The following is a 13,511-nucleotide window of genomic DNA, read 5'->3' as shown; positions in this document are numbered from 1 at the left end:
CTTTTTGAATGAGTGGTTTACTCTTTTTAAATAGAAAATTATTTATTTGAAAGGCAGAGTTACAGAGAACAGATGAAGAGAGAGAGAAAGGTCTTCCATCCACCGGTTCACTCCCCAGATGGCCTCAGTGGCTGGAGCTGTGCCGATCCAAAGCCAGGAGCCAGCTTCTTCCAGGTCTCCCATGTGGGTGCAGGGACTCAAGGACTTGGAACATCCTTCACTGCTTTCCCAGGCCATAGCAGAGAGCTGGATTGGAAGTGGAGTAGCCAGGACTTGAACCAGCGCCCTTATGGGAAGCCTGTACTGCAGGTGGCAGCTTTACCCACTATGCCACAGTGCCAGCCCCTAGAGACCACTTGCTTTTAAGTCTCTTAAGTAATCCCATTGTGCAGGTAGGTCATGCCTAGGGCCAGCTGCCAAGGCTCTGGATGCCAGTGCCTGCTTCGTGCACACACATACCTCAGCGTGGCAGCATCTCTCTTTGGATGGTCCGGGGCTGGGGACCAGGGCTCTTGCCAGTGGCGTGGATGGAAACTCTACCGAAGGCAACTCAGGCTGACACCTGGTATTCAATAAAGGGGCCAGTGGCTGGGGGCGGAGGCTCTGGCAGCGGTAGCCGGCTGTGGGGTCTGGAGCGTCTCTGCGCCCCTGGGGTCAGACCCTTTCAGCGCTCTGCACCCGCGCCAGCCTACCTCGCTCCTCGGCGCCATGACCACCACCACCACCTTCAAGGGTGTCGACCCCAACAGCAGGAACAGCTCCCAGGTTTTACTGCCTCCAGGTGGTGGTTCCAACTTCTCATTAGGCTTTGATGAACCAACAGAACAACCAGTACGGAAGAACAAAATGGCCTCCAGCATCTTTGGGACCCCTGAAGAAAACCCCCCTTCCTGGGCCAAGTCTGCTGGTGGCAGGGAGGATCCGGAGCCATCGAGGCTGCAGAGAAGGAACTCCTCGGAAGCCAGCTCGGGAGACTTCTTCGATATGAAGGTTGAAGGTGTTCTTCATGAAAATGTGGACACAGACGTGCAAGCCAGCCTGGGGCACAGTGAAGAGAGCCTGTGCCTGCTGCACCTGTGCCCGGCCCTGTGGCCCCGGCCCCATGCAGGAGAAACCCTCCTGGTGGCAAGTCCAGCCTCGCCTTGGGTTAACTCCACCTGTCCTCAACTCTGGTGATTTTTTTTTTCTCCATGCTTGTGAACTGCACAACTTGAGCCTGACTGTACATTTTTTGGATTTGTTTCATTAAAAAATAAGCACTTTATGTAAAAACCAACCAAACAAACAAAAACAAAACAAAACAAACAAACAAAAAAAAAACACTTCCACCACTGCCTTGGGGGAAGTTGCAGAACCTTGCCACTGCCAAGCCACCAACAATAACTTAAGAAACCTGTCTCCAGGAGAAAGCCCTCAGCATCTTCGCTATCTATTTCTCATGTTGGGGGAAACTGCCAGGTGGGGTGGGAAAGCCATCTCAGGCAAATAAGCCTCTCCCCAAGACTCACTGGTCGCTATGCAAGAGAAACGTGTTTCCTACCTCACGGACTCAGAAGCCTGTGCCACATGCAAAAACAGAGGAAAAGCAGTGCAAAGAGGGAAATTATCTGACGGGAGAAGGAAGGACTTTCCAGCCCTGCTTCAAGTTCTTTTCCAGGAGCAGGCGTGCCACAGCAAGGCATTTCCTTCCATGGTGATGACCATGTTTCTGTGTTTCTGTATTTCTGTGTGTAACACATCCTTAAGCATCTTTTGTAAGGCTGGATGAGTGGTGACAAATTTTTTCAATTTCTGTTTGCTGTGGAAGGTCTTTATTTCACCTTCATTCATAAATGAGAGCTTTGCAGTGTACAGTATTCTGGGTCGACAGATTTTTTTTCAATTAAGACTTGGAATACATCTCGCCATTCTCTCCTAGCCTGTAGGGTTTCTGATGAGAAGTCCGCTGTGAGTTTAATTGGAGATCCTCTGGAAGTAATCTGGCATTTTTCTCGTGCACATTTTAGAGTCTTTTCTTTGTTGTACTGCGGAGAGTTTGACTACAATATGTCATGGTGAGGATCTTTTCTGTCATGTCTATTATAAGCTCTTTATGCTTCCTGTTCTTGGACATCCCTTTTTTTTCTCCAAATTGTCGCAGTTTTCTGTAACTATTTCACTAACTAGGCCTGCTAGTCCATTCTCTCTTTCCACAGCCTCAGGAATTCCAAAGACCTGTATGTTGGGGTCATTTGATACTATCTCTGACATTGTTTTTTAGTTTTCTTATTTCTTCTTCTTCTTTTTTTTTTTTTTTTGGTCTGAATGTAAAATTTCCAGACATTTGTTCCAATCAGCTATGTTTTCTTCTTCTTCTTCACCAAGTCTCTTCTTAAGGCTTCCCACCACATTTTTATTTGTTCTATTGAATTCTTCATTTCCAATATTCCATTTTGATTTCTCTTTAAAATCTCAATTTTGTGGGAAAAATTTTCATTCATGTGATGTGTGGATTTCTTTGGTTCATGAATTTGCTTCTGATTACTTCTAAGTAATCCTATGATCAATTTTCTGAATTCCGTTTCTGCCATTTCTTCAGTCTATTCATTTCCACATTCTAGGATTGAAGTATTATATTCTTTTGGAGGTGTCATGTTGTCTTCTTTTTCTTGTTTCTTTAATTGGTGCATTTATTATTAGGCATTTGTGGTGATATTTGTTTTTTTCCCTGATGGCTTTTATTTTTGAACTATAGCTCTGTGGTTTAGTGGAGTGTCCACTCTTTCAGTGAATACCCACAGGTGTGTGCCAGGTGTGGTCAGGGAGCTCTGATCAGTACTCCAGGGTGAGGGGAGTGTCTAAGGCGACAACCAAGTTGGGTGTGGTAAATTTCCTCTCTCTCTCTCTTTAATCAGAGGGGAGGTTTGTTCAGCTATGTTGGCATAGTCTCATGCTCACTTCTTCTCCTTAAAGGAGACCAATGCCTGGGTACTAGCCCCAGTGGGTACAATTTTCATCCATGCTGCCACAAGAACCACACAAGGACCACACAGTCCTCAGTGTGAACACAGATCCTGTGGCAATGACCCTCACCAGAGAATCAGGGAGCCCCAAGCATGTGGAGCCACCCACAGTAATTGCCCAAACTCTCAGCCACACCCTATGCCCTCCCACGCAGCCACACTGTTTTCACAGTTCCAGCACACAAGGCTTCCACAGCCATGAGCTCCCAACCCATGGTCAATTCTTCCAGCCAGACTCAGGTATCTCCTCTCTGCTGGTTGCTGAGCACACAGACATGAGCTGGCACAGATGTTGCTTACGTCCATAATGGTGCCCGCCCTCTCTCAGTTAGTTACAGGACATGGGTCCTGGATGGCTGGGGAGAGAGAATCTCGCCCCCCTTTTTTATCCTCTCTAGGTTGGCAGGTACATTGTACCCCACAGGGCTCCAAGCTGGACTCCCCCCAGGCTCTTCCCACAGCTTTATTGCCAGTGGCTTGGACTACTGCAGTCTGGTCTCACCTCACTCCAGAGCTGGTGCTGAAGCTCTCAGATGCCTGGGTCCTGAGTTGTGCGTGCCCATATTCTCCATGTAGGTCCACAGTACCCCTCGAATACTGTGCAGTTTCCTCTGTTGTTTTCTCCCTAACTCTTCCCTGAGACTGTGCTCTCTCCACTGTTTTTTTTAAACTATCTTCCCCTAGACTAGAGCAGTAAGCTCCCTCCCTCACTATTTCTCTACCTTGACTCTCCAGTGAGTCAAAAATCTTGAGATGGAAGATTAACCTAGTTGTTCAGGTAAGCCCAGTGTAATCAGAAAGGTGCTTTAAAGAGGGAGACTTTTAAAAGTGCCTGTCATTATAAGGAGATGTGATGATGGAACCAGAAGCTGGAGGGATGCACTTTGAAGATGCAGGAAAGTCATGAGTCAATCAATGCAGATGGCCTCTAGCAGCCAATAAAGGGAGCAAAACCATTTCCCATATTGTCTCCTAAAGCCCTCGGAACAGATACTGCTCTGCCAACATCTGGATTTTAAACTTCTGATCTCTAGAACTCTAAAATAAGGCTTGTGTTGTTTTCATTCATTAAGTTGGTGGTAATTTGTTGCAGCAGTGATAGGAAATTAATACAATGACCTATGAAACAGAGCATATCCCCAAATAAAACATATATGTAGAAACCAACTTCAACATCTCTCATTATTGTAAACGAACCTAGAGCATCAAGACAAACTAAATTATTCAGTTTTACTCAGGGCCTTAAGGAAAATCCAGAACAAAAGTGAAATTCCCTTCCTTTGGTTCTATCTCTTTATCTTGACATTCAAAGTATTCTTCCTCAATCTAGCTGAACCTTCTCTACATAATCCCATTATTCCCATATCCCTACCTGTATGGAAAAGCAAGATACAGGACACATTCCCCCCTCTGAATGAGCCCCATCATACATATTTCACTATCTTGGTACATATACTTATGTGGAAAGACTTTTAAAAGCTCATGGAAAAATGGAATTAAAAGAAAAATTTATTTTGGTGCAAGAATTTTTGAGATCCTTACATAATTTTTTTCCACAATGCACATTTTGCATAAGTTTTCAGTTCCTGAATGTTAACTTCAGTTCTCCTACAACAGGTGGCTGCTGACCTTGGAACTCTTGTGATGTCAGTACTACCGTTTAAAGTTTATGATGCAGATAAGCATCTTCCACAGTGCCACTTGGGATGCCCACATACCACATCCACGTCCGAGTCCACTGTCTGGTTTGAGTCTTGGTTACCTTACTTTTGATCCCGCTTCCTGCTAATGTGCCCTGGATGCAGCCGATGATAGTACTTGGGTCCTTGCCACACATGTGGTAGAGTCAGCAGCTAGAGTTCTGGGCTCCTGATTTTGACTTGCCTGGCCCAGCACTGTTGCAAGCATTTGAAGAGAGAAACAATAGATGGAAGATCTCTCTCTCTCTTTCTCTCTCTCTGTTTTCTGTCTCACTCTTTCTTTCCCTCCCTTCACTATAACCTTATCAACATTTGTTCATTTTCATTTTTTTTACTGTAGACATGCCAGTAGGTATGAAGTGGTATCTCATTGTGGTTTTCATTTGTATTTCTCTAATAGATAATGATACCACCATCTTTTAATGTACTTTATCAGCTATTTATATATCTTTTCTTAAAAATTGTCCACTTAAATTCTTGGCCCAGGGGCTGGCATCACGGCATAGCAGGTTAAGTTGCCACCTGTGATTCGAGCATTCCATATGGGTGCTGGTTCGAGACCCAGTTGCTCCATTTCTGATCCAGCTCCCTGTTAATATGCCTGGGAAAGCAGTGGTAGATGGGCCCTGTTCCCATGTGGGAGACCTGGAAGAAGCTCCTAGCTCCTGGCTTAGGCTACACCCAGCTCTAGCCATCACGGCCATTTGGGGAGTGAACCAGTGAATGGAAAATAACTCTCTTTCTCTCTCTCTCTCTCTCTGTCTCTCTCTCTCTCTCTCTTCTTCTCTATATATATGATGCTGCCTTTCAAATAAAATAAATAAATAAATAAATTTAAAAAATCCTTTGCCCATTTTTTAAAAAATCAAGTTTTCAAAATTACTGTAAAGAACATAGCCTTTTAATTTATTTTTATTTTTTTGACTTTTATTTAATGAATATAAATTTCCAAAGTACAGCTTATGGATTATAATGGCTTTTTATTTAAGAACCTAAAAATGAGGGTACTAACCAGGTCTTGTTCCATTTTCCTAGATGTGTTTGCATAGTTCAGATCATCCAACCCATTACCACATCCCCTTCCTTACAGCAACCAAACTTAGGATGTCAACAGGAAATAAGTAGAGAAACAACTCTCAGCTCCAAAGAGATATGTGAGAAGGGTCAGTTGCTTCCTCCACCTTGCCACTCAGACCTCTGAGAGTCCTTGCTTAACTATTCAATCCATGACACCGAGATATATTTTTAACTCTGTTATTTTGTTCTATATTTTTCATAATACTCATTATTTGACATTTCTCATTGCTTGTTGATCTCTTCCCTTAGGGAATATGAATTCCATGAGGCCAAGGCATTTCCAGATAGAGTTTTATGCTGAATGCAGACACAGTACCTGTTATGTAGCAGACAGGGCTGAGCTTCAATTTCCAGAGCTCTCAGTCCTTAGGAAATGGCATTGGTCAAAGGAAGATGTGTGATATCAGTGAGATCTTTGTAGAAAAAAAAGTCTTCTGAAGTTACATTCCTTTATGTTATTTGTTTTCTGTTTTTAAGAAAATCTGCAAAACTATAAACACATCCAATAGTAATATCAGAAGCAATTCTATATTCCAAAAACAAATTTAATCAAAGAATATGGCAAAATAATTTAAAGTTAAGCACATTATGTTAGATATTTCTTTGTGCCAGAGTAAATAAAGCATAACAACTACTTCTTGTTCAGTTTTAGCAAATCTCAAGCTCGTTGTGTGCACTGTAGTATTTTTGCTGTCACATATAGAAAACATAGCATCTAGGGTCAGCATTTCGGCACAGTGGGTAAAGTTGTACTTACAACACCAGTACCCCCTATCAGAACACTAATTTGAGACTTAGCTGCTATGCTTGCAATCCAGCTGACTGTTAATGTGCCTGGGAAAGCATCAGATGATAGCCCAAATACTTGTGCCCCTTACACCCATGTGGGAGATCCAGATGGAGTTCCTGATTCCCGGCTCTGGCCTAGTGCAGCCCTGGATTTGAGAACATTTGGGAAATGGACCAGGGTACAGAAGATCTAGCTTTCTCTCCCTCTTAATCTTTCTGTGCATCACTCTGCCTTTCAAATAAATAAATAAAACTTTTTAAAAAGCAAAATAGAGAGTCTGATTCTACTTTGCTCCCAGGAAACAGCATTTCAGCAGCACTTTGCTAGTTATACTTACCTAAATTCAAATCTTAGCTTTGCCACCCACTACCTTGGCCAACTTGCATGGCTTATCTGAGCTCCTCTCCTATCCTTGGGAAATTGGGAACATTAATTCAGATCTATAGAACTTTTTATAAGTGGTATCAATATAAGAATATATCTATCAGGTACTTCCAATAATAGGTGATCAATAAATGTCAGGTTGTTAGTGGTTGCCTAGGGACTTAGTAGAAACAGAAGAGGCACGTTTATCTCACCCCAGCTTCCCCACAACAGCACCTGCTGCCTGACTGAGAAAGGGCAGGCGCCATTTTGAGTCTAGGCAGGAGTTGCGGATAAATAGCTAAATAAATAAATAAATGTCAGGTGCTTTTCCTCCCTTCAAATGTCTCCTTTAGCTACAACTTTGTTATGGATATGTGGGAGGGAGAGCTATTGTATAAAAGAGTAGCATAAGAAAGACACTGAGAAAAGTAAATAAGGATCCCCATTTAGTTAGATACCACTTCATGAAGGTGTTTAGGATCATGAGTGACTTGAGGATTCTACATCATTTCAGAATCTTCCCAATTTCCCCTTTCCAATGGTATTGGTTTTCCAAACTAAATTGGATGAGCATGTTATTTGGGAATAAACATTCTGGAACCCACTCTAGACCTCTAGGCAGAAGCCTCTGGATCCACATCTTAACATACTCCTCAAGGATCTTGGAGGTTGACCATACAGAAAAAGGATGCTCTTATTTCTTTTCCAGAAAGACTTAAGACATCTTGAAGTTGAATATTTGACAGTAAGGGGGTGTGGTGGGCAGAGCTGCTGCCTGTGATACTGGCATCCTACATGAGCTCCAGTTCAAGTCCAAGACTGTTGTTTGATTCAAAATGAAAAATGCCCAATGCACTTGCTAGTCTATTATTTTTTCCCAAAAAGTATCTTTTAGTTAGTTGCTTGTCTTCCAGTAACTGTTGCAAATTAAGATGGTTAATATGCATTTAGATTTTTACAGCAGAGGAACAGTTTAAATAGACCTCTCTTAAGTTCTGGAAATAGAAGGTCTAAGGAAGGAAAACGGCACTAAGAGGTAAGAAAAGGAGAAACAAAAGAATTCTGCATTTCCCAAGTGCAGTGTTTGCCATAAGAACAATGTTTACTTTCTTTCCTTGTTTTTCCCACATCCCTCTCCTATGGCCCTTAATCCCCAACAGCTTTCACAGCAGGCCAGCTCCATCTCAACCATAACACCCCACCTCTGCTTAACAACCAAACCCCCTGTTCCTCCAACACAGTGCAAAAATTGCAGCTCCATATGAGGGTACTGCAAAAAGTTCATGGAAAATGGTATTAAAAGATGGCTATTTTGGTGCAAATATACTTTGAAATTTATGCATACATTTTCCACAAGGCACATTTTCCTTGAATATTTTGAAGGAAGAATACATAGGAAGAATGCCTTGATCTCTTTCAAAACCCTCTTATAGAGGGTTATGTACCTTGTTTTAAGGATGCTCTCATCCAAGATACAGGGAATAACTTAGAGACTACTAGGTAACATAGATGAAGTGAAGAAGAAAAATGACAATAAGATCTGATTATGGGAAGAAGGTTAGGTTTATAACCTTACGCGACTTTTCAAAATAATAAACAAGGGCCGGCGCCATGGCTTACTAGGTTACTCCTCCGCCTGTGGCGCTGGCATCCCATATGGGTGCCGAGTTCTAGTCCTGGTTGCTCCTCTTCCAGTCCAGCTCTCTTCTGTGGCCCGGGAGGGCAGTGGAGGAGGGCCCAAGTTTGTTATAGCTGTTGCTTTCTTTTGTTTTAATTGTGTGTAATTCAGATTTGTAAGAAATTTGCAAAAGTGGTGTGATGGATTCTATGTTTGTGTGCTCCTCCCCCACAAAATTCATTTCTGGAAATCTTAACTCCCAGTGTGATGATCTTAGGAATTGGGACTTCATGGATCTGATTGGGTCGTGCAGGAGGAGACTTCATGAATGAGATTTGTGTCCTTATAAAGAGACCCCAGAGGGATCTTTTGACCTCTTTGCACCATGTGAAGCTTATTAATATTTCTGAAATTAATAAGCTGTGTGGGTTCTTGCCACATATTCAGAGAAGAATTCTGAATATTGGCTCAAATAGACCAGGCAGCATGGTAAATTTTTAAGCTTTTTATTTAGTGAGAGAAATGCATGGGAGATTGAGAGCTTTAATCTAAAGGAGAATGAAAAATCCAGAAATTAAGTTGGGGTCCATACTGAACAGAGAGCAGGCCAAGAGCCACGTGCAGCACGGGCAGCCCAAAGGTGCCCCAAATGTGCGGACAACAAGGCAATAATGGTGAAAGAAGGACCACCCCCTTGTTCCACATCCAGAGGGGAGTGGTCACGTAGCCTGATAGGCGGGCATACAGGTGGGGTCAGGTAGGGGGATGAGATCACACAGGGGTGTGGTCTTCCAGCTCACAAATCTCATCAATTTTATCCTATCTGCCTGCCTACATCAAAGCTACAGTCAAGTCAGCAGGTCTGCAACTCAGCAGAGGGCCCTTCCCAGGACACAATAACACTGGCACCCTGATCTTAGAGTCCCAGCCTCCAGAACTATGAGAAATAAATTTTTACCTCCATCCTCAGTCTACGTGTTTTATTTTAGTAGCCTGAACCAAGAAGTAAAGAAAAATTTCCACATGCCCTTTACTGAGAGCCCTCAAATATTACATTTTATCACTTTTGCTTTCCTTCTCAAGCATTTTTTGTTCTGAATCATGAGGTCAGCCAGTGGGGCTGGGAGTCTGCGGGCCCCTTCAGACATAGGTAGAACGCCCTTCACCAGCAAACCATCAGCTGTGGCTGGAAAGCTTGTCTCTGGGCCAACTGACATCTCCCCCACTAACAGCTTCTTGTGCTGCTTGTGTGACCTTGTGGCCTTAAATCCCACCTTCAAATTAATTGCTTATCTTCCACCCAGAGCTAGCAGAGGAGGGGGCTGAGCCCCTAAGGAGACAGTCTCCAGGAGACCCCTCCCCCACTATCTCCTTGAGCCCCAAGCCAATCAACATGCCTGTGTGAAACCTCCATCCAATGGGCACCCCCACAGAATGACCCAATGAAAAAGACAGCAATGCCTTAAAAACCAGGGACACTTCCTCAAAGCCAGTGTCCCACTCAGGCACTCTGCCTGGTCTCCTCTCTGACCAGACGCTTTCTCTATCACTTGCCAATCAAATAAAAGTTTCAGCCTCTTAGCAAATTGTTTCCCGGGTTTTATTTCTATACTAAGCCGAGAAAAAGAACGAGACTTGCTCCAGCAACCTCAGTGACCAGTAACAAATCATTTGAGCAAATGCTGCAGAAACGATGCCCCTTCACCACTAAGTCCTTCAGTGTTCCATAGTGAGTGGGATCCACTGTGCTAGCGGGTGAGTTCACAAACCCTCTTTGGCACAAAGCCCAGAGGCTCAGAGCACCTCTCCTCTGGCTTTCAGAGGGGCATTAGTTTCAAAGGTTGGAACATCATGGGAATGTGGAACAGCTTCTATACTTCCTGCAAACAAGAAGGCAGTAATTGTCCACCCTCTCTCAAGGTCATTGTTTTTCTAATGCTCTCACAAATTCAAAGCTGCTCCAGTATCAGAAAAAGAAAAATGCAGTTCCCCTCCCACCTTAGCTGCTGACCTAATTTAGCTGAACACACCCTATCAAATATTTATTAAACATCAGTTCACGGAAGCACTATAGCAAATGGGTACACTAGGGCAATGCCCACTGGACAGGTTTCCAGTTCATCAAGAAGCACAGCTCTGAATTAAGAGAGCGGCTGGTGCTCTGAAAGGATTAAGTGCAATATGAACTTGACAACTTGGACAAATATTCTATATAATAGCAGGATCTATAAAAAGGGATTAAAAAGCAGAGCCGGGGTTGGATGTTGTGGAGCGACGGGTTAAGCCACACTTGGAACGCCTACATCCCTTCTCGGAATGCCTGCTTTCCGTCCTAGTTACTCCATGCTTCTGACCCAACTTCCTGCTGCTGCTACTGTGAGGCCGCTGATGACAACCCAAGTACTTGGGTTCTTCCCACCCATGTGGGAAACCTGAATGGAGGTCCCCACTTTTGGCTTCAGCCTGGCCCAGCCCCAGCTATTGGGGGCCTTTGTGGAGTGAACAAACAATGGAAGATCTCTCTCTGTGACTCTCCTCTCTCTGTCATTCTGATTTTCAAATATATCAGGAAGTATACCTCAAAGCAGATATATCACAAACATAGTGTAAGACGAGCTTTCTCTCATCTTCCTATGTAGGTATGGAAATAGGATGCTTTCACTTGTAGTTTCTCTTGTCACTTTTGCTATCGTTCATTTTCTTGACAACCAATGGCAGATCCAAATGCTGTGGAGGCTGAAGTTTGTACAATGTGGGGATTTCAAAGGAAGACAATAAGATGTAAAATTTTGAACACAAAATCACATGCAGTAAGTTGTTGCTTATGATGAGAATTTAAATCTCAACAAATAAATTTTAAAAGTTGCAAAGTATCATGCCACAAAATCAATTAAAATAATAATTGCTTTGTTAATTAACTGCTATGATTCACAATACTTTTTCCTGCATTTTTAGCTGAATATTCTCCTCATATGCCAATCATTTCTACATAGAGAATAGTAAAATAATTCCATCTTGGCTCTGTTAAAATTGAATAGAATTTCTATGTATAATAAATAATTTGACTCTCTTATTAGGACCACTTTTAAGCAATTGTTTAAACTTTTCCAAATCATTGTTTACCCTCTTGACAGTGCAGGCAAAGTTGTGATTTACAACAAGGGAGAGGGTAATGATATGTTGTGTCAAGTGTATAACTTTGGGCTGGAGTGAGTGTAGAACAAGAGGATCTTGGGACCTGAGGGAGGAGGAAGGACACTGAAAATGGACAAGAGCATAAGGCCGGAAGCAGAAGCAGAGTGAGGTGAAAGCCTTTACACTGGGCACTGTCCATACACTTGGTGACCCCCCTCCCTTCTCCCTTCACAAAATAGATTTCTATACCAATGGATGGGCGTGTTTCCCCTGTTGAGAGAAACTGACCTGAAAAATAAGTAACAAGTGAGCAAGAATGGGTGATAAACATGGTGAGCACCATGGTGTCCAGGTTTAATTTAGGTTAACTGTGGAAAGAGTAAACACAGATGGTGGAGGTTAGTTTATCTTTGCTGCTGCACTTAAAAAAAATAAAGACCAGAAATATAAATGCCATCAAAAATGTTGACTCTCCTCAAACCAAAATTTTTGGTTTCATATTTAAGGCCATGCCCATTTAGAAGAAAAACACATTCATTTGGGTTTTGTGGTTTAGGAAAAGGACTGCCAGAGAGGTGGTGAAAGCCACAGTGGAGCATTCCTGGACAATCCTTTGCAGGCTCAGGGAGCTCTCCATGCAGGCAGCTCCTGCTCCCTGATAGTCAAAATAGCAACATGACCACAAATAATTCAAAGGCTGAAACATTTTCTTCCCACCAGTTCAAACTCTCCTGCTTCTATCAAATGGCTCCGGCAATCCTGCCTTTGCTACAAAGCCTCTCCTAAACTGAAACACTGGCAACTCCCTTTGAGCTTACTTTTTATAAACACACAAGTCCCATGGTTCCCTTATCACTCCCTTTAATGCACTTCTCTCTCATTGAAACACAATGCAAATCCTTTTATGCTATGTTCGTTCAATGCCTGTTGCTTTGGCTGTAGAGGCTTCATAACCTGTAGGCCCTTCTAACTTATTGTAAGTTTCACATCCAATTCATAAAGCATTATGCTTAGCAAAGCTTCTTATACAAATAAATATCTTTTTAATCACTAATGATTTAGGATACACTCGAGACAACAAAGATATTTTAGAGAAAATAAAATAAAATAAATAATGGTAAACAAAGCACACCCTCTCTGGGGTACGCATGCCCACCTCCTCTTCCCCTTTGACCGCCTCCTTCCAGTTCTGGCCCTTGGCCTTACCCTTCAGTCACACCCGTCTGCCCACAGCTCTCCAGATAAGGTTTGCTCTTATCTGCTGAAAATGTTCTTCCTGCCTTGTTCTAACCTTAAAAAAAAAATGAAATGCTTCATATATACAGAAGTATAAACAAGTTCTTTTTAAAGACTAGCAACAATATGAACATTTATGAACCCACTTAAGAAATAGAATATAAGTAACTAAAAGAGAGGGTTTTGAATATTCTCATCACCAAAATACAGTAAATATTTGAGACAATGGACAACCTGAGCATCTTGAGTTGATCAGTGTCGCATGTTTCAGTGTACCAAGACACCACCTTGTAGTCCTCACAAATCTGTACAATTATCTGTCAGTAAAAATATACATGGAATGTGTCTTACATGGTCCTGTGGCCCTGTGTGTCCCTTCCCAATCACATCCCTTTCTTTCACATTCCAGAGTAACCACTGTCCTCCGTGTCTTGTGTGTGTTAATGCTCACTTTTGCTATTCTTTCGAGTTTTACCACTGTGACTTATCCCTTCCCATACATGGTTTAGTTTGTAAAAACTCAGAGCATCAGAAGACAGGCAGAGCCGTAGGAAGGTCAATACTGCCTCTGAGAGAGGACATCTTCT

The 13,511-nt window shown here is 42.7% G+C and overlaps 1 pseudogene; it reads left to right on the top strand.

Moving 5' to 3' along the window:
• Positions 1–252: 252 nt before the first annotated feature.
• Positions 253–1,267, top strand: LOC100353166 (jupiter microtubule associated homolog 1 pseudogene; annotated as a pseudogene).
• Positions 1,268–13,511: the final 12,244 nt, after the last annotated feature.

This window comes from Oryctolagus cuniculus, chromosome 3, assembly GCF_964237555.1.
Source record: "Oryctolagus cuniculus chromosome 3, mOryCun1.1, whole genome shotgun sequence".
NCBI classification, from domain to species: domain Eukaryota; kingdom Metazoa; phylum Chordata; class Mammalia; order Lagomorpha; family Leporidae; genus Oryctolagus; species Oryctolagus cuniculus.
This window is presented reverse-complemented; position numbering and strand designations above follow the sequence as displayed.